Source organism: Paralichthys olivaceus, chromosome 8, assembly GCF_024713975.1.
Source record: "Paralichthys olivaceus isolate ysfri-2021 chromosome 8, ASM2471397v2, whole genome shotgun sequence".
Lineage (NCBI taxonomy): Eukaryota > Metazoa > Chordata > Actinopteri > Pleuronectiformes > Paralichthyidae > Paralichthys > Paralichthys olivaceus.
The window spans coordinates 2,355,112-2,374,870 of record NC_091100.1 but is presented as its reverse complement, the minus strand read 5'-3'; the positions used below and the strand labels follow the sequence as shown (position 1 = coordinate 2,374,870).

The window sequence follows — 19,759 nt, the reverse complement described above, 5'->3', positions numbered from 1 at the left end:
TTTAAATAAAGACCTTGAGGAGTCAATGAGTCATGAACACAGATTTGTTTGTTTATTTACACTTAATATTTTAGTATAAAATCCTGAAAACATTGAACCATACCAGTGATTTTGCATATTTTATACTTTAGTGTTTTGTATTTCATTCTACTGTGTTTTAACTTTTTATTCATGAATCTAATTATCCAGAGCTTCACTGGTTCCCATTCATGTCACTCAAATTAACGCTCTGACTGTCTTAGGACTGATTTCTGGACACGTCACTAATTTCAACATAAGGAAAACACACTTCTTACATTTCTCTTTCAGATATGTGGCGATGGAGCTGCACTGGAAAAAGAGTTGACGATAGAAAATGTGAAAAAAATAAACCTTCAGCTCCCTTGGATTCAGAAGACGGCAGAAGGACTGGATGTAAAACAGCCGGTCACCGAGCAGAGAGACTCTCGTATGACGGGAATAAAAAGAGTTTTGATTGCATCTTCAATCTTAAATGCTTAAACTGAATTACCAGGCTCTGGTAATGTAATGTTGAGGAATTGATACAAACACAATGATGGAATACACTAAACTTTATGTTTAAAGAGTCCACTAACAAGATTTTTATGTCGAATGGGGAATAAAAGCTCATGGATCAGGAGAAGAATGCATTTAATATTGTAAGACACTGTATTCATAAAATTACAAGAGACAGAATCTGCAGAGGAGACATGACCATATACCCAAACTATAATCAAAGGAATCACTGTCTTCTATCTCCTGAAGTTAAAAGTACTTTTGCGGGGAGGTGCACGCCAGGGTACGACGTAGGGCTCTGCGTAGGGTTCACATCAACGCCATAGCTTCGACACAGATGCATGAATTGGGCTTTATTACGCCACGATGACATTTAACCTCGGACCATTAATATCTAGTCGAATTTTGAAGAAGTTGAAGCAAGACTGACTTGAGATATCGTGTTCGAGGGTCCAGGGACATGTTTTGTGTGGCCAGTGTGACCTTGAGCTTCGACCACCCAAATCCAATCAGTAAACCTGTGATTTTTGGCTAAATTTGAAAAAGAAATCCCCAAAAGCCATTCGGACAACCAGAAAACAGAACTCCTCCGACCACGGGCTGTCAAAACGTCTCCTGTCTCTAAATATTACAAAAGAAAGAATGAAAAACACAGAGAGCCTGTTACTATTCAACAGCTGTCAGTGACGATGGTGAAAATTACAGAGAAAGGCTGACACCTGTAGACAGAGCTCAACACTAAACCCTGATGAAACGGCCTTGGGCACTTTTTCTTTTCTTTCTTTCTTCTCTCCTTCCCGTCTCTTCCGTGTCTCTCCGGCAGAGCACAGCTGGCTGCAGCTCGCCTTGATCCTTGTTCAGCACCGCAGACCACTCCAGAAATACAATAAACTCCACTGGCCTCTGGCTGTTTCATCACGATTCAGTCCCGCGCTCATCTGCAGCATAACAAATACGTCTGACCCCGTCTCCTGCAGACAAGGATTCCTTCACACGGAGGAAACAATAGGACTCGACAGAAAGAAAGAAAATAAGTTCTCATTAAAAATGAAAGCCTTCCTCTATCTGCATAAACGTATTTATTAAACTTGTGCATTACTCTTATACTGTTTTGGCTTCTTATTTATTCTCTCCTGTGTTTAAGAAAGTGTTTTCCCTCTTTACGGTCGTTTGCTTTATTCCCTAATCAAATAAAAGCATCACATCTATAAACTCCTTCAACACAACGGTTACACTCAAACACGTCGTTTGGACTTCAGTAATCAGACTTTGTCGTTACTGAGCTGGTCTATCAGGGGAAACGAACGAGCCACAAACAGGATTCAAACTATGAGGCAACAGTGCAACACACCACTGGCGCCTGTCCATTATCTTTGAAATGATTGCCCACGACTAAATGATTATTGAACGTGTGGTTTGCTTCACCCGCACCCAATTCCTCTGCTCAGACACAACACGGATGTGGGTTAAGAGCTGCCAGACTTTCTCCAAACATTGATCTCATCCCTCATTCAATCTAATTTTCTGCCACACCCATTTTCTTGCCTTCTGTGGCAGCGGCAGAAAATAAAAATACTGCTGAGACTGATGGTTTATTAACATCTGAGGGGTAAAGTTCTTTAGTGGGTTTGGTTTTCATTTGATTAAATTAAAAACATCATGATTGACAGCTGAGACTAATTCACGATCTTCTGGTCCATTTAACCGATGTTGATCCTTTTACATTCATTTCATCGGTTTCATCAGGTCACAGTGTTGGTAACCTTGTTGTTTTGTTTCTCTCCTGGTTTCATTTGTTCGAAGAAGGATGATGAGAACTTGGTCTCAGTCTGTAAACGTTTGAGGACACAGATCCCGGTCGTCGGGGACAGTTGCCGCTCGGCTCTTATGGCTCCTCAGATTATTCTGTTCGCTGCTGTTGAGCTGATTGGCTCCTGGATATCTCGTCCTGAATGGAGTTTGGTGATTGCAGAGAACGAGATGAAGCCTCTTCCAGAACTGTGTTTTTTGCAAACAAAGAGTTGGAGGTGGCCGAGTGCACTGCAATCAGGAAAATGACACACACACACACACACACACACACACACAAGCACGCACGCACGCACACGCGCAAACCTGAGCTCCAGTTTGACAATCGTTGGCCACAGTTTCTCTGGAGGCAGAGATAAGATCAGGAAATTCAAACTCAGTGGGTGGAGCCAAACCACCATTTACCAGTTATTCAGATTGACGCCACCTGACGCAGAATGTGGTGCAAGAAGCAAAAGCTAAAGAGAAAAGAAAAAAAGGAGATGATTCTTCTCAGATAAAGTTCAAAATTAGGTTCACACACTTGTTTAATCATGTGTTCAGATTTTGTTTGGAAGGAGAGGGTGAGGTGAGGGGTGTTCAGCTGAAACATGACATTTCAACACTAGATGTACCTTTAAGTTAAAGTCACATTTATCTGTCTGTAGGAAAAGGTTCATTTGAACGTAATGGTTCATTATTATGATTCTTTAGACACACACACACACACACACAACAGCCTGTTGATGGTTATTTTTCTTCTAAATAAAACCTTGATAATATTATTCCTCTCTTTTTAAAAACAGGATAGTCGGGGTTGAGGTCTGAGGGAGGTCCAGCTATGGTCCATGTTCGGGTCTTGGTGTCATCTCTACCTCGGGTGTGTGTGGGGGGGGGGGTCATGTCTGTCACGGGAGCTGCAGGATTTAACACAAACTGTCGACTGAGGGTTAATGTGTGAACTCTCCACATGGCAGGACGCACCTCAGTGTCACAGTGTCACAGCAGCAGCCCACAGTGAAAAGGACCACCGCTGCTTTCTCAGCTTTGGTGAGAAAAACCGGGAACACGTCGAGTCTAACTGTCGCAGCAGCAGTCCAGAGCGCTGAGGCGTTCAGAGGAGAACAGGCGATGGTTTGTGTTATAGTCAATACTGAGATAATTCAACTCACAGCTTGGAAACTGGTAAAATATAAACTAACTCACTACATGCAGCTTAGTATGAAAACAGTAATGTTTGATATAAATATTTCTCTTTCAAGAAAACTCTTTACAATCGTTTTACACATTAGTGTCAGTAGTTGAAGCTGATTGGTATTAGTAACATCATGATGGTATCACTAACAGCATCAGCACCTTCAGGCGCAGTACTGCAGTACTCGAGTACTCCACAGTACTACAGGTTTTAAAAAAGCACATTAATTGAGTGTTTCTAACAGGAAATGACGCATAAAACAGCTGAAGTTGCAGCTACGTGTGTCGGGACTCACCGAGAAATACAAGAAACTATTCAGTGCACACACAAAAATACATACTATAGATTCAATGCACAAATTCTAACACAAACAGACACACAAGTATTAACTGCACTGTCATGGTTTGGACCAGTCAGTCTTTTAAACAACCTTGCTCTCTCACACACACACACACACACACACACACACACACACAGGCTCAATAACACTAATTGCTGTCTGTCTCGCTAAAGCTTTCAATGAGCCTTAGACCACCCTCCCCTCGCACACAAACAAACACACACACACACACACACACACACACACCTCCCTGTCCATCCATTACATCACTCACATCAATCATCCACTATCACATCTTCCTTTTTCTAAACAATGTTATCCATTGTGATTTCCCTGTCATTTTAGTTTGTGGCGTCGCTGATGTTCTCGAACTATTTACTTATCAAATCTGAACCAACGAAGCAATTTGATCCTTAAAAAAACCAAAGTTCAGACGAAATTATTTCACTCCGGTAAATCTGAACAAAACTTTGCACGGACACGACAAACTCATTGGTACCAAACTCACAGACACAAGCGAATCCGAAGCCATCGGGGAGTCAGAGGGCGAGAGCAATTATATTTCCCGTCATGTGACTGCTCTCCTGCTCTAAACCTAAATAATCATCTCGATTGTGTACATGCTGCATCATCACTGCATCAGTCCACAATAGTGAGCACCGACACTGAAACTCATTTCTGTGAATATGTGATGTCGGAGAGCACATTCATGATAACTTATGCAATATGCGGCTGAGCGAGTCGACCACAGTGATAATCCGGCAGATAATGTAAACACTAAAAAAGAGAGCATATCATCACTAAGCCCTGATCTTTGTCTGCTGATTCACAGCGGCGGAGACGTTCCTGCAGCTGAGCTTTGTCAGAAATCATGTTCAGAGCGGCTGCTGAGCTAAACTCAGGTGGAGACAAGTACGGATCTGCAAGATGGATGGGTTCCGTAAACATTTAATGATGCAGACAAAGAAAAGATAAAGAAGCTGCAGATTTGTATGTATTAGGTTTGCTTTTTTTTTTTTTCACCATCTGCCCCCACACACAATAAGTGTCGGTGCAGCAGGTTGATCGTACCTGCGAGCGGTGAACGAACCACAACAAAGAGCTGGAAAATCTAACAGGATTACAGCACTTACAGTTAATAAAGTCATTTGTTCATTTACACACATATGCACTTTAAATACATCAGCTCCCTGCTGCTTTCTTCCCTCGGTGAAGAAGGCAGAGTGGAAACATTTCTTCACCCTGAGCTCGACTGAATTAAATCGCAGAGGGAGAAGGTGAGATTTGAATTACACAGCGTAACCTGTCAAGGTCACTTCACCTCAACAGCCAACTGCTTTTCAAAGAGTGTATTCTGCTCCTAAGAGGCTGCTTCCCATGAATGAGTGTCTCAGGGTACCTTAGTGTACGTGAGTGTGACTGCTCACTATGTAAAGATACTGTGTCTACTGAGTTTATTTCATTAATTTTAACATTAGGACTTAATTTCAGATGGTCAACAAATACATTTAAAAAAAATGCTTCCAACTGATAAATACAATCAGGTTGAAAATTAAAGATGCAAAGATGGACGACGTGACAGCTTCAGAAAAGTGAATCCAAATCATCTTGACCGCCCCCTGTTGGCAAGCTGCAATACACAAAACATGTTCTTAAATGTGGTTTCTGTCATTTTCTGTAGTTCTCATCTCACTGATGACCCCTGTGGCTGCAGCCGGTGTTAAGGATTGAAAAACTACATATTTTTGTGTGTCTGCATTTCTGTGCTGGACACAGCAGCGGATGCTTTTAGGCTGCGTGACAAACACAAGCCAACAAAGACACCACACAGGTTAAACATTGGGCCAAACACAACAACACAAAGCTGCACACTGGAGGATTCTCAACCACACTACAGTCCATGGTGCTGCACAATGTTTCCTTCAGCCATAGTTTGACGTCCAGTATGTTCTGGTTTAGAGACGTATGAGGACGTTCATGGACATTTAAGGTTTGGACGAGGGTCTGCAGATAATTCCTCTGTAACACAGACCGGTGCTGCTGTGGCTCCACAAACTGTCCAACTATTAGACTCACTCATGAGCCACAGTGTTGCAGAGTGTGAACACAGGCAGTGTAGTTCATCTGGAGTCTATTTACACGGTGCTGCTGCAGTAAACACTCACCAATAAACCTAATGTGTTGCATGAAACAACTGAATCTGGGCTTGGACGGTGGAACGTATCAAGAGAAGGACTAAGGCATTGTGGGTTGTAGTCGTTTTGTTGTCAAGAAAATTAAAAACACAACCACAACGTTAACTGCTTTGTGCCAAACAACAGCCGTGTCTCAAACCTTAACTGGAGCCTGAAGCTGCATTTCCGAGGTCCCCAGGAACCTGCAGGGTCTAAACCCCAGGGTCTAAATTAACTTCAGGACAAAACTTTAACCTCCAGAAAGTCTCTGCTCTGGAGAAGTAGTACCTAACTCAAGTACTGGAAGTTTTTGGATGAGTCCTGCAGCGATTTACATGCCTGACTGGTTGAGTAAATATCAGCAGTACCTTGTGAAATCTGGATCCTTACTTGAGGTCTGATTTGAGGGTTGTCAATGTGTCGTCATTATTGTATATTAAAAATGATTATCATTGTCTTCTGCATTACCGCCACCTGGTGAACTGGTTTGGAACAGCACGTTGCAGCTTTAGACCATGGTGGAACCACGGGTGAACAAAAGTCTGCAGAAAACCTTTAGTTCCTTGGAGGAAAATGTTGTAGTTTTGGTCAAAATGTGATTTAATTCAAACTTTAGTGTAATGAGTCCCCACAATGTCCCTGTGTGGACAGGTTGTGTCCCCACAGGGTGGTTAGCATAGCGTATGTTATTGCGCTGTGTCTGTGTCACCCTCATCCTTGCAATGCTCTCAACTACAGTGACGCAACTTTAAAAACAGGTCATGTCAAAACAACAGCAAGTGCGGAGGTGTCGCCAAATGAACTGCAGAAGCTACTTTCTGGTGAGTCACAGCATGAGGCGGAGGACTGTTATGGACAGTTAGGGAATCCGTCACGCTTCCAACGTGACTCGCTCCTCGGGAACATCGGGCGTCTGAGGCCACACGGCCCCAGTGGAGCTGCATGTGTTGCTCTGTAATTACACACAATATGTTCCGAAGACATCAACAGCCTAAATAATTTGGATAGAAAATACCACTTCAAGTTCCGCGGTTGACTAGAAAATGTCTGGTTCCGGCGAACATGGTTCTTAGATTAGATGAAATGAAAGTTTAATGATCCCTGTTGGGAAATTGGGTCATTTTGCTGAAGCAAAAAAAAAAAAAAAAAAAGGGGGAAAGTAGAAAAAGTTAAATCTAGACAGGGACTTTGAGATCTCAGGACGTATGATACACAAAACACAACATTTAATACCATACAATGGACTTAGGAGGCACGACTTGGTGGAGCCAATCCAAGCCGACATTGGGCGAGAGGTGGCGTGCAGAGACAAACATGTTGTACTGGAGGTTGTCTATATCTTGTGTCTCACTGCACACAAGGTGTCTCAACTTTGTCCCGTCCGTCGTGAACCACCTTCAAACGTGTGCTCATCGCTCAGTAGATAAAAGACGGAAAACAGTCCTTTTTGAATTTGAAAGTGTGCGACAGGTAATTAGCTGCAATCTTTCCCAGTCCTCCCTTCAGGCTCAACCGTATCTGTCCGAGTTAGAGTGAAGAGCAGTGAAGGAAATGGTTCCTGAGTTCTCCTCACACGGAGTTGAACAGCAGCAGACACTTCATTTGCAAGATAAGGTCAGTCGTCCGTAGCCAGACCTTCCCACTCGCTTTTAGAGGTTTGACAGCAGAGGAAGAAGAAAAAAAAAAGACTGAGTGAGATGACATCGAAGGGAAAAAGTCAAGAGAAAAGTTTGACTTTTTCCAACAGCAATCCTTCAGTGTGTGTGTGTGTGTGTGTGTGTTCGGTGTATCAGACGTTGTTGTGTAGCCGTTATGCTGAATATCTTTGGACCCATTTCAAACAAATGAAGCGAGTGGTCAAAATGAAAGAATGAAATAAAGGCTGATATGAACAGAAACGGAGTTGAAACTAATCAGCCTTTATCATCCGGCAGCTGCAGAGTCAAATTGAAATTGGTATTTTGCTGCGATCAGTGAAAACTGAGATCAGACGGTTCAAGTAAAGGCCAATTATGTTTCCTCTCTCCACTGGTGTAGAGAGAGGGAATCGTTTTTTTTCTCCTCTGTAAAACATCCTCTAATCAGACTAAGATCGAATTAGTAAAGTACGAGTTATGTTCCACAGATATATCAAGTGGATCCGCTCAGGTCTGCCTGCAGGTTAGTCTTTCCCCAAATGGGAAATAAAATGTGATTTTGAATCTACTAAGAACATATTTTTCTGCGTGTACTGTATCTAAGTTTCATAAAAGGTTTTATAGTGCCTGGGGCCCCGAGCTGAAAAAAGGGGCCCAGCATTTGTCAACAGCAACAACAGTTTTGTCAGAAACCCCTTAAATCCTAGGATTTGCCTACAAGACACTGTAACCACGCCATGGTCACTCTCTGCCAAACACTTCACAAGTTCAGGGTTTTGGTTGAAGTCGAGAACGTCTAAAAATGTGTGTGTGGTGTGTCCTTTTTGCCCGAGGCCCCTAAAATGTTCCTGCTTTCAGAATATATGATTTATGAGCTTGAGGGATTTTTTGACTCAAAAAAAAAAAAAGGAGGAAAAAGGAGAGGAGAGAGAGAGTAAAAGAAAATGGAACGTGTGCATATAAGATATCAAACCCTGTGGGGGTTTCCAAAAACATCTCACCCCAACAGAGAGAAACAAAGTCGAAATCACAAAGAAAGGCATAAGCAAACAAGTGAACACAAACCATGTGAAAAGTTAATGGCTCCACAGCGAAATGTAGAATTACAAAAAAGAAACAAAGTGAATTAAAACAAACTGGATCTCTTTAACCTAAACACAGAGTGAAAACGCCTGGAGGCAAAGAGAGGCTGTTACTGTGGAGCTGAAGCAGTAAATGTGGTGATCACAGAAGAAACGGATGTTGGTTAACTTCAATATTTCTACTGCTGCGTTTTTCAGTGGCTCCTCGTTCGTATAGTTCTGTCAGTGATGCCGGCTGCACACTAGAGAACCAACAGGACGATTATGGGTCAAATTCCTTTAGGGGGCTGATGGTGATTAGAAGCTGATCTAAACAGATTATCCGACCATACGACACTTTAGACACAATCTTAATGTCTCCGACTGATCTGGAGCAATTTTAAATCTGGGAGATTTGTGTCGTATGAAAGGAACAGCAAGTGTTCAAGTGAGCAGAGGTCCTACGTCTCCACTGGATCGTTCTCCCAATTAAACATCGACCACCTAAACCTAGTTTAAGAGTTTTTACCTCATCGACCTGGTTTGGCAAAAACAACCTTTAGCTGCAGGAGAAATCAACAGTGATGTTTGGTGAATCATGGAAAGCCAACTGTGGTTTCTGAAGACTTGAAAGTCACGTCACACTACGAAAAGAAAAGTCATTCATCATCAGAGAGAAAGAGAGAGGGGTCGAGAGTGAATCACATGACTGACAGGAGCTGCTTTCAGACGTGCACTGAACTCTGTATCTGTTTTTTATCCGGAGGACGTGCACGTGAGAACAAAAAAAGAGAAAAAAGTGGATTATCTGCAGACTTTCTCCGCCTGGCCTCCGAGTAGAAAGACCGTTAAAAAGTCAGGATTGGAGCTGACGCTTCTAACACGCGACAGACGGAAAAGTAAAAACAAAAAATATGAAATAAAACAAATATCTCGTGGTGAAAAAAGCGGTGACACAAACGTAGAAGACACATGAAGATGTCTCGAAAGTTCGTGGTGTCAAAGAAAAGTTACTACGTCACTTCCTGCCTCTGTCTGCTGCACCCGGCTGCTCCACCTCTCCACTGAATACTGACGAGGATTTGTTGCTGTTGTGAACGCATCTGTGCAGAAAACCTAACCTACCTTTAACAGTTACGCACTTTACCCTCAGGTCATTCACTACAAACAACCGTTCCCACTCACACCCACAGTCAAGTCAGAGTCACCAGTTATAACCTCTGCTGTCTTCGGTCCGTGGGAGGAAGCCGGAGAACCCAGAAGAGTTAATCTCTACACCACCACTGTGCCTCCCACAAGAGAAAAGTCATTATTTGTAATGTAACTCTAGAGCTTTTGCACCAATGACCAAGGCTGCAGTTTTTCTTACGGACAATCTCATAAAGTTTCTGGCTTCAAAAGCTTCCAAAAAGTTTTAAGTGAAGGGAATTCCCCAGGTAGTGTTCACTTCACAGATTATAAACAGGTGTCTATTCTTATTTTTATCCATCCTCTCTATAACCCCTGATTTGAAAGGTGTTTAATAATAATAATTCTTATATTTTGTAAAATGCATGTTTGTGTGTTTACAGCCACATAAAATTGATTCAACTTAAAAATTGACGAATGTAAAATCGAATTCTAATCCAGCCATTGTTGGTCTAATGTGAACGGGGCTCAAGTGTCATACTCGTCCAACCCTCAGAACGTATTAGCATATCAGCTTCTATTCAACCAGACAGGACAGAACGATGTTTGTGCCTGTGCATAATAAACAGACATGAGAGATCTAAGAGACACATGACAAAGAACCAGAGCAGGAGCAGCTCGTACCGGGCACAAAAACAGATTTTAAATTGCCTGCGAGTCTGTTTGAGCATTGCATCTGTTGCTTTGTGACAGAGAGAGCCACTCCACGCTACATCACCGCTCCCGAGTCTGGCACATTTGATAAACACCAGCCTCGGTCTGTGGTGCTCACTAATGCACCACTTCAGCTTGAATTTTTTAAGATCTCAGGTGTGGAAACGCACACTTCCAAGCTGCTGGCACTGCAGGCGCCCTGAAAGTTGTCCTCTGCATATTTAAACATCCGAGCGGCTGCCCTGCTGAGTTTAACCGAACACGGATATAAAGCTGGAAGAGAATGGAGATAAAACGAGAAAAAGCAACGTGATCTTCTTTGTTTGGTCGACAGTGATTCGTGCAGCTTTTGGAGTTTTTCTGGCATGTGAGCCTCTGAATTTGGGGACTCACTCGGCAGAAGATTCCTCTAAAGAAATGCTCGGCTTTATGTTGTGTAACTATTGTAAAAAGTCCCACTCTTTGCTTCCTGCTTTGTCGAACCACGGATTCGCTTTGGCTTAAGCTTCAAAAAGGTTCATACGGGGGAAAATCCTTTGTGTGATAGGTGTAATGAAATGCATGAAGAGGTAGATATGCATGAAGACTTCCACCTCTCCATCTAAATTTGTCCTTCACATGTTTATTCTGCCACTCTGCTGCCATGCTGTGTTTTGGAAAACACAGGAAATTATAAAGAGAACCGACAGTGGCAGAGGAGAGCGACCTGCAGAAGATGATTCACGCCACTACAGATGAGCTGATTTTGACTTGTGACGTTTATAGAAAGAAAGTTAGGTAAATGTCGGTCTGTTCGTGACAAAACTAAGGAAAAAGAGGAATACAAATATTTCAGGATGTAAAAAATTAGTGTCACATGTAGAAGAGCGATTCGTAGGAGAGAGATTCAAGAGCTTGAAAACATGATCCCTGCAGCTGGATTTAAATGTTATGTGCACCAGCCCGCATCTGACCAGAACATCTCCTCCTGTGTTCTTCAGAGAACGAGGAAATCAACCAACATCAGCAGCCACGAAATAAATCCCATTATTTGGAAAATAACTCTCAATGCAAATCAGATGCAATCAATCTGGAAATCCAGTTTCTGTCGTCGGTCCAGTGCTCCGAAATTAATCAGAAGTGTCTTGAGACGCAATTGCCTCATGTTTAAAAGCTGTAGAAAGTTGTGTTACGGGAGCGACGCAGGGAAATTTCTAGAGAGAAGAGTGTCTTAAAAGACTGGATCAGTTTTCTGTGTTGAAATCCAGAACAAAGAAGTGGTTTCTCTAAATGCAGGTCCCCCCTTTTATTTTAACTCTACTGAGATTTGCATACATCTATTTTTCATTCTCTTCAACTTCTGTCCTTTTTTTTTGGTTTGAATAAGCCCCTGCAGGCAACATTTAAGAAAATTACTAAGTTTCAGGCAACAAAATAAACTGCAAAACTGGAAGAACGACCAAACGGTGTGTGTGTGTCGTTGTGTGTCGGTGTGTGTCTGTGTGTGTGAGTCCCGAAGCCTGATTCAACACATCATCAACTCCCAATGGATTCAGCAGCCATCCCTATAAACAAGTTTCCCAGTGAAAGGAAACTCAGTCTGTCTGCAGGCGATACAGTAACAACAGAATAAAGCACGTTAAAGATTTCTCGGCCGTCTCCATCCCAAACTGCGTGTGCTAGATTCTTCTGTTACAAAACAAAAACACAGCAATTCACTCTGAAGTAAAAAGTGGAACTGCAGCTGAGAAGTGTTCCGCACACATCAAACTGCATGAAGAATGAAATCACTCAGGTTTTGTTGTAGTAATGTAGATTTTCTGTATTTTCTACTGTTGTTAAAACTACTTGAAAATCAGCTTTTAATCCAGAAAAGATTAGAGATGACGACAGTATTTACTGAAAGTAGAAGAACTGTGGGTTTTTTTACATCAGACATTACAAAGAGTTTAATGGTTAAACTGTAAAATACAATTCTCATTGATTTCTTCATCGTATGGGTTTGTTAACAACATCTCAGGGATCATTGCCAAACGTTTCTTCAAATATATCGGCCAATATTTTGCATCAACATTATTTTACCCGCTATTATCGGTGTTGGCATCAGCCCTTGAAAAGTTGGAAGACAAAATGAGATAATCCATTACTAGTCCCACTGCAGCGACAGAGGTTACAGCAGCAAAGAGGAGAGTAAAACCTAGAGGTTATAAATAAGTAAAAATGTGATACAAACAGAACAAGTAGAAATTAGAAACACTGCACACAATGTAAACAGAATACACAGTGTGAGCAAGATTTAGAATTATAAGCAACAATCAGGATTTAGAAATACAATGAGAATCCGTCCGTTTCTTCTCCCACACATTTTGAGCCTGAAACTCCTGATATCATGACAGTTACTCGATTGTTCCGACAGAGAACTTAATATGACTGAATTTATGACTTAAGGAGAAAGATCACCAGCTCAAACCAGGACACTGCGTACTGGCACGCAGGGTGTGAGTCGTAAATAATGACTTTTTAATACAGTTTTGGTGTAAGATTTATGTCCAAACATTAGTGAGGCTGCATCTTATTAAAAGCTTTGATTATTACTGTCTGCTCCAGATTAATCCAGAATGTAAACACATCAAGAAGTAGCACATGTGCTGGCTCATGCAGGACTTCGTATGTGTACACAGCACACACATTAGCACCATTACATGTGTAAAATATGTCATTTCTCCATTGTCACTTATTAAAATGTGTGTGAATGGTTAAAATGGTCCCAGATCATTCTGTACCTGAAGTATTCAAGAGTTTATAGTAGATTTAAAAAGTTCAGACTTACAGTTTGTGTTTGGAGGCTGCCAGACAACAGGAAACTCAGGTAACACAAAAAAAAAACCTCAGAATCCAGGCAGCAAAACGTGAATAGACCTCAGGAACATGTGAGGAACATGTGAAGAACATGTGAAGAACATGTGAAGATGAACATGTCAGCAGCAGAACAGAACCAAACAGAAGCATAGTGCAGGTCTGAGGAGCAGAGAGACTGACAACATGTGGTGGAGGAAGGTGGAGTCCATTAGAATCAGGTGAGACATGTGGGGGTGGAGCAGCCAATCACACAGGCAGGAAGTAAAGCAGGCAACAGCCAGAGAAAAATAAGAGCTTTCAAAGTAAAACAGGAAATAACTGAAATATAAATTAAAGTCCAACTGATATGGATTTTTGGAACCAACGTTCTGATGAATAGGGAATAACATACATATACAGGGGAGACTGTGCATCACAGGCAATTTCTCAATTCTACCAATTCATTCACTGTTTCTGCAGATCATCTCCTCTGAACATCAACTGTGACCTTCAACCTTTGATGGTTAGAGATGCTGAATAATGTTGTGTATCCCGACAGCCCTACGAGGCTCCTCCCAAAGGCCTCCCCCATCCTCACCTCCCCTCTTCCCCCTTTCAGCATTCATCTAACAATACAGCTTCTTTCTTTCTTTTTTTTTTACAGTGACATTTATCGCACAAAGCCACAAAATAAATATTTGGGTGGAGATAAGATTTGTCCTCCCTGTTGCTGCTGTTATTGATGGAGACAAACAGTGGAGTTAACGTTCGACAGCCTCCATCTCTCCGTCTTCTCTCTCTCTCTCTCTCTCTCTCTCTCTCTCTCTGTCCATCTCATATTTATGTCGGGGGGGAAACCGAGCAGGGCGAATGGAAACGGGGTAAAATGGAGAAGAGGCAAAAACAAAGACGTCCACATTCGCAAATAGAGACACATGGAGCGAGACACAGATTCTCAGATTTCACGCAAACACGGTCACAAAGGACATGGAAGAGGAAAATGGAAAAAGAAAAAGCAAAGATGCATTTTGACTGGAGTTATCATCTTTTCTACTCCTTCACCTGTTTTCTCTTCCCTGAGACGGAGGTAAACAGCTGAGACATTACAATGTCCTCTTCATTTATTATAAATACATGTTGGAGCTCACAAAAGTGTTTTAAAGTATTTTAGATTTTTACTTTCCTTGGATTTGAGATCTCTTCTGCCACCATTTGTTCAAATGAGGTTAATTCATCACATTTCAATTATTTTTATTCATGCACACATGACGTCACACTAACAAGAAAACAGAGAGAGCTGTAAATAGCATGATGTCCTTCATGGTGCACTTCTATTCATAAAGGCTCAGTTTCTACTGCTCGTCTGTGAACATGTTTTCCAAACAAGAAAATATTGGAAGAGGTAGCTCTTTAAAAAACAGTTGTGTTTTTCAACACTGAGTCTCACGTAAGGTGAAGGTTTCATATTTGGTCCAAAAACATTTCAAGCTGAAGAAGATTCAGTTTCCCAAAAGACGGGTATGCATTTCTTTAGCAAAATATGTTGGAATAATTAATAGACAATGCAGTTTATTCCCAGACACTGTACACCAGTCCACAAACCAGTAAGTGTCAAGTATAAATAGATGACAACAGGACGTACGTACATTACCAACTTCTTTGAATGTGGAACCAAAACTGACTCATCAAATCTAAACAATGGGACAAAAAGACCTGGTCCAGACGATCAGGTGTAAAGACGCCTGAAAACATTCCCAGAATCTCTGATTCAAACATGTCACTTCAAATCAGTCAAATCTCTTGCCAGAAAATAACCTGTTGGAGAAGTTTCATCAGAATCTCTTCTCTCAGCAATCAAAACACCAGCGACCCTCTGCCTCTATCATTACAAGGTGCAACCCTTCTCTCTGCAATCTTACTCCTACTGTTGCCTTTTTCATAAGCTTGTGCACCTGTCTGTGTGTGTGTGTGTGTGTGTGTGTGTGTGTGTGTGTTTGTTTGTTTGTCTGTGTGTGAGAAAAATCGTGAGGGAAGAAATGATGATGCCTGAGTCCAGTTCTATTTTGGTCCTGGTCAGAGATCGTTGGAGGTGTTGAGAGAAATCAATATTGATTTGTCCTCTGACTTTTCTCCTGATTAGTGATCGCAGCCTGCCGATGGCTACTCATCTGTGCTCCTGCTCATGTGGGTCATTGAGATTTTTGCAATCTGTGTAAAATGGCAGCCGGTGTGGAAGTCATCCTCTAACCTTTGGGAGATTCTTCTGTCTCTCCCTCTGCAGACAAAGTGCTGATATAATAGGACGTTTAGAGCCATAGAGCTGATGTGAAGCAGGTCACCGGAGTGTGAACGGAAGCTGAGAGAAGACAGGTGCTCCACATTATTTACTGTGGACGTTTCTACATCTGCTTCCTTCGTGGAGCTCCCCATCACCCGTCTTTTGTTTTGCTCCAGGGAATCTTCTCGTGCTTAAAATAAATTATCTTCATGTGGTTTGAAAAATGCCAAAACGTGTTTTGCAGCTGCAGTGGTGAAGACCTTATTCAACCGTAAAATAACCAGTTCCAGCCTCTTACATGTGAATATTTTAGGCTGTTTGTCATCTTTAGTGATCGTAAACTGGAAGTATTTGAGTTTCAGTTTTTGGGTTTGGAGAAAAAACACATTTCTAGACTTGTGGAAAGTATTTCATAGAAATGTGTAAACCAAACTCAAGTTCATAATTGAGAAAATTACTGGCTGACTGATTGGTGAGGAAAATAATCATCAGTTGGAGCCAAAATAAACAGGAAGGAAGATAAAAGAGATGGATAAAAAGAGGTGTAGGGACGATGATGAAGGTTGTGGTGATGAACATTTTGATGTGACGGAGAAAACCAAGGTGATAAAAGCAGGAGAAATAATGATAGGGATGATGATGACTAATGATGACAGTAGAAATGATGAAGATGATGGCAGCGGTGGCGGTAATGATGTTAATGGAAACGATAACAAAGATAAAAATGACAAGGATGATAATGAGGAAGGTGATAAAAACAGAAGGAACAATAATGAGGAGGAGGACGAGGATGATGGCAGGAGCACTGTATCCTGGGAAGTGTCCGCTCTACACCTGCCTGTGTGGAGCGGGCTGTTCCCTGCAGAGCGTTAGTCACGTCTTTGTGCGAATTATCAAACCGTGTCCAGCTCTCACCAAATTCAGCTCTGCACCTCATTGGGCGTTTAACAATACACGTGACAAGTGTGCAGTTGAAAAGATGAACATTTCTCGATGTATGTGTTTCATATACAGACAGAATTATTAGATTTCAAACCACTCTAACTATAACAACCTGTCTGCTCTACTTCAACTTATATGTCCCCAAAGGACAGCAAGGAAGTAAAACACATAAGACATAAAAGAACATGGACATGTAGTGTGTTATTTGATGGTATTAATACTTGATACTGCAAAGGCTTAGCTGCAATTGATGCTAACATTAGAATATACAATACACGATTTGTGTACAGCTTGAACTTCCACTGAGAGGGATTGTGTAGAATACGACGATCTATCAGTTCATCGTTGGTCACATTCTCGGCTGGTTTTTCACTCAGGGACGTGTTTAAAGTATGAATCCAATTCTTCTAGCAAACACTGGAGGACGTTTGTCTTGGTCCCGGTCGTACTGTTTCGATCCAGTCAAAAATGATCAACTATTTGTTCTTAAAAAAACATCTTGCTCACGAGGAATTGTTGGAGCCTGCAGGACCGGATGCCACCCGTCTCTGCTGTTGTCTCCAGGGTTTTCCCTGAGAGCAAACATTGGGATGTGTGTCCCATCTAAAGCAAACACGTGCACTGGTGTAAGGTAAAGAGTCAATTGTCTTTGTTTTAATTTGAGTTTAAAAACACACATTTTGGTGTAAATAATTTAAGTTTTGAATCGCTGTAGATTCTGGCAACTGCATCTGTGTGGGAGGTTGAGAGAGGAGCCACAGGAGCAGGGATGTGTACGGATATTTTTGCACGAGTCAGCGAATTTGGTTTATACACTTAGAACTAAATAGTTTTTTCCCGGTTTCCCAGGAAACAGGTTGAAAGTGGGTTCACAGGAATTCAATTTCCTGTGATTACACACGAGCGGTGATGATAATGATAATGATGGTGATAAAGATTTTAGCTCTATGATGTTTACAATAGAGATAAGATGATGAGGTGATGGTGAGGAAAGAGAGGAAGAGGATGGGCCACCATGGAACAATGACAGGATTTGAGAAGAATGAGGATGAGGAGGTTGATAAATACACACATGATGAAGAAGAATACTACAACAGTGTATAGATTGGTGTTTCTGAAGCTGGTGATGATGCAGCTCTGACTGTTACTCTGAGAGCTCTCAAACTTCCCGCAGCCCTGCTCTGAAAACCGCTGTCCCGCCACTGTGCGCGGCCACAGCCACTCACGCACGCTGCCTCACAATGAGACGAATAAACGCTTTTATGCAGCTTTGCAGTGACTGGGAGGGAGAGACGAAATCTCACTGGGATCAAAACATGGCACCGCTGGATGTCCACTGGCTCGCCTGTCACAACGCATCAGTCACGACTGCTTTCACAGCTGCGATCATCCGTCATGTCTAAACGTGTGTTTGGCCTGTGGGGCAACAGAGGAAGAGGAGGAGGAGGAGGAGGAGGAAGAGGAGGAGTGTATTGGGGACTCATGTTCGGATGGGGGTGAGTTCCCGGTGGCCAGATGGATCGTCAGTCCTGTGGATGATGCTGATCAGTCGGTGAGATGACAGCCAGTGGGAGCGGAGGGGCCCGGAGCTTTGTGCGTCAGTGCGCAAAGGAGAGGCGATAAATCAAACGACTATAGTGCGCTAGTGTAGGGCGCCATCTCTCTCTCTCTCTCTCTCTCTCTCTCTCTCTCTCTCTCTCTTTCATCTCTATCTTCCCCTTCCCCCCCTCTTCCCCTTGACTTTCACATCTTCCCTACATCTCCATCTCCCTCCTTTTCTTTTCTATTCTCTCCAAACGCGCACACTGCCGCTGCTGAATGAGGTTTGTGTTGTAGGAATGAACGAGTCTTACTACACCCCCACCCCCACCCCCACCCCATCCTCACTAATTCAGAATGAACACTTTGATGTGGAAATTGATAACTCGAGCACGCGCAATACATGCACACGTCTCTGCTGCACACTACCCCCCCCCCCCCCCCCCCCCATCTCTTCTCTGCTTGTCTCATTCAACTCACAAACACACACGCACGCATATTAACAGCAGCTTCCTCCTCGATGGTTTTTGGCACCGACTAACTCCAGCACCACCTCCCCGCTCCGAGCGCATCAGTCCGGGATATCCTTATCCGCAGGCGGCAGCTTACAGACCCGAGGTTCCGCCTAAACATCCCGACCCCGTGTTCAACAGCTGTCCTGAACACCTGAACATGCACGTTGGGCAGCGATCATGACACAACAGCTGGATGGAAAAAACTAAGCTATGGTCAAGACGCACCTGCAACAATTTGCCAAAAATCTTCTCTTATTTCTCACAATTCTCGTCTTCCATCTGCTCTGACTCTGTTCTACAAGGATCCGGGACATGGGGAGATGAGGAGAAGATCTTTCCTCCTGGGCTGCAACATTTCTACGCGATCCACAAGCCACAACCTCCAGACGTGGCTGCATGCGTGGATCCAGTGCGCAACAGCAGCACATCCCACTGAACCCACAAGTGCAAAAGCCCCCCTGTGCTTCCCACACCCCCCTCAACATCAACAGCTGAGCCCAGGTCTGGACACCACGGCCCGGGTGAGGCTGGACTCGGGTCCTTACCTTGCTCGGGGTCCCGGTGTGACAGCGAGGAAGCGGCAGCGTGCGGCTGTACGGTCCGTCCTGCAGCGGCACAAACGGAGAAAGCGAGAGAGTATTATCCCTGGACAGCTGCGGAGCTCCGTGCGTTCCAGCAGAGGAGAGAGAGAGAAAGAGAGAGAGAGAGAAGGAGGGAGAGTGAGAGAAGAGGAGGGACGAGAGGCAGAAGAAGAGAGGGAGGGGTGGAGGGGGGCAACAGCAGATTTTATATGAGTGGCACAAACCTGCAGGATGCACTTGAAGAAGAAAATGCAAAAAAGATTTTTCCCTCTTGAACAGTTTTACAGAAATGTCGCTGTGCGTCATAAAAATGTCAAAGTGCCCGGTTTAAATATCACAATAAAATCCCCCGCGGGACTTCACGGATGCATAATTCTGACGACCTTGTCTTAATGGAGCTATTTTCATCCCTGCTCTCACTGTAATGTGTGTTTTTATCTCCTGAGCTCGCTCCGTTTGTATTTTACAGCTGTTTGTGGCTCCGTGTCGCCACAGTGGCACTTATGGATGAGCGCAGCGCGGGTTATTGGCACC

At 42.9% G+C, this 19,759-nt stretch overlaps 1 protein-coding gene across 2 annotated transcripts in view; it reads right to left on the bottom strand.

Moving 5' to 3' along the window:
* Positions 1–19,323, bottom strand: part of LOC109640170 (protein phosphatase 1 regulatory subunit 29-like) — a 187,630-nt gene extending 168,307 nt beyond the window's left edge. The window contains exon 1 of one of the 2 annotated variants that reach the window (XM_069530358.1): positions 19,190–19,323. The gene's annotated coding sequence lies outside the window, so the exon portion shown is untranslated. Of the gene's footprint in view, positions 1–13,362; positions 13,574–19,189 lie in introns of those variants that run through there. The other variant, XM_069530359.1, reaches the window with a different exon arrangement.
* Positions 19,324–19,759: the final 436 nt, after the last annotated feature.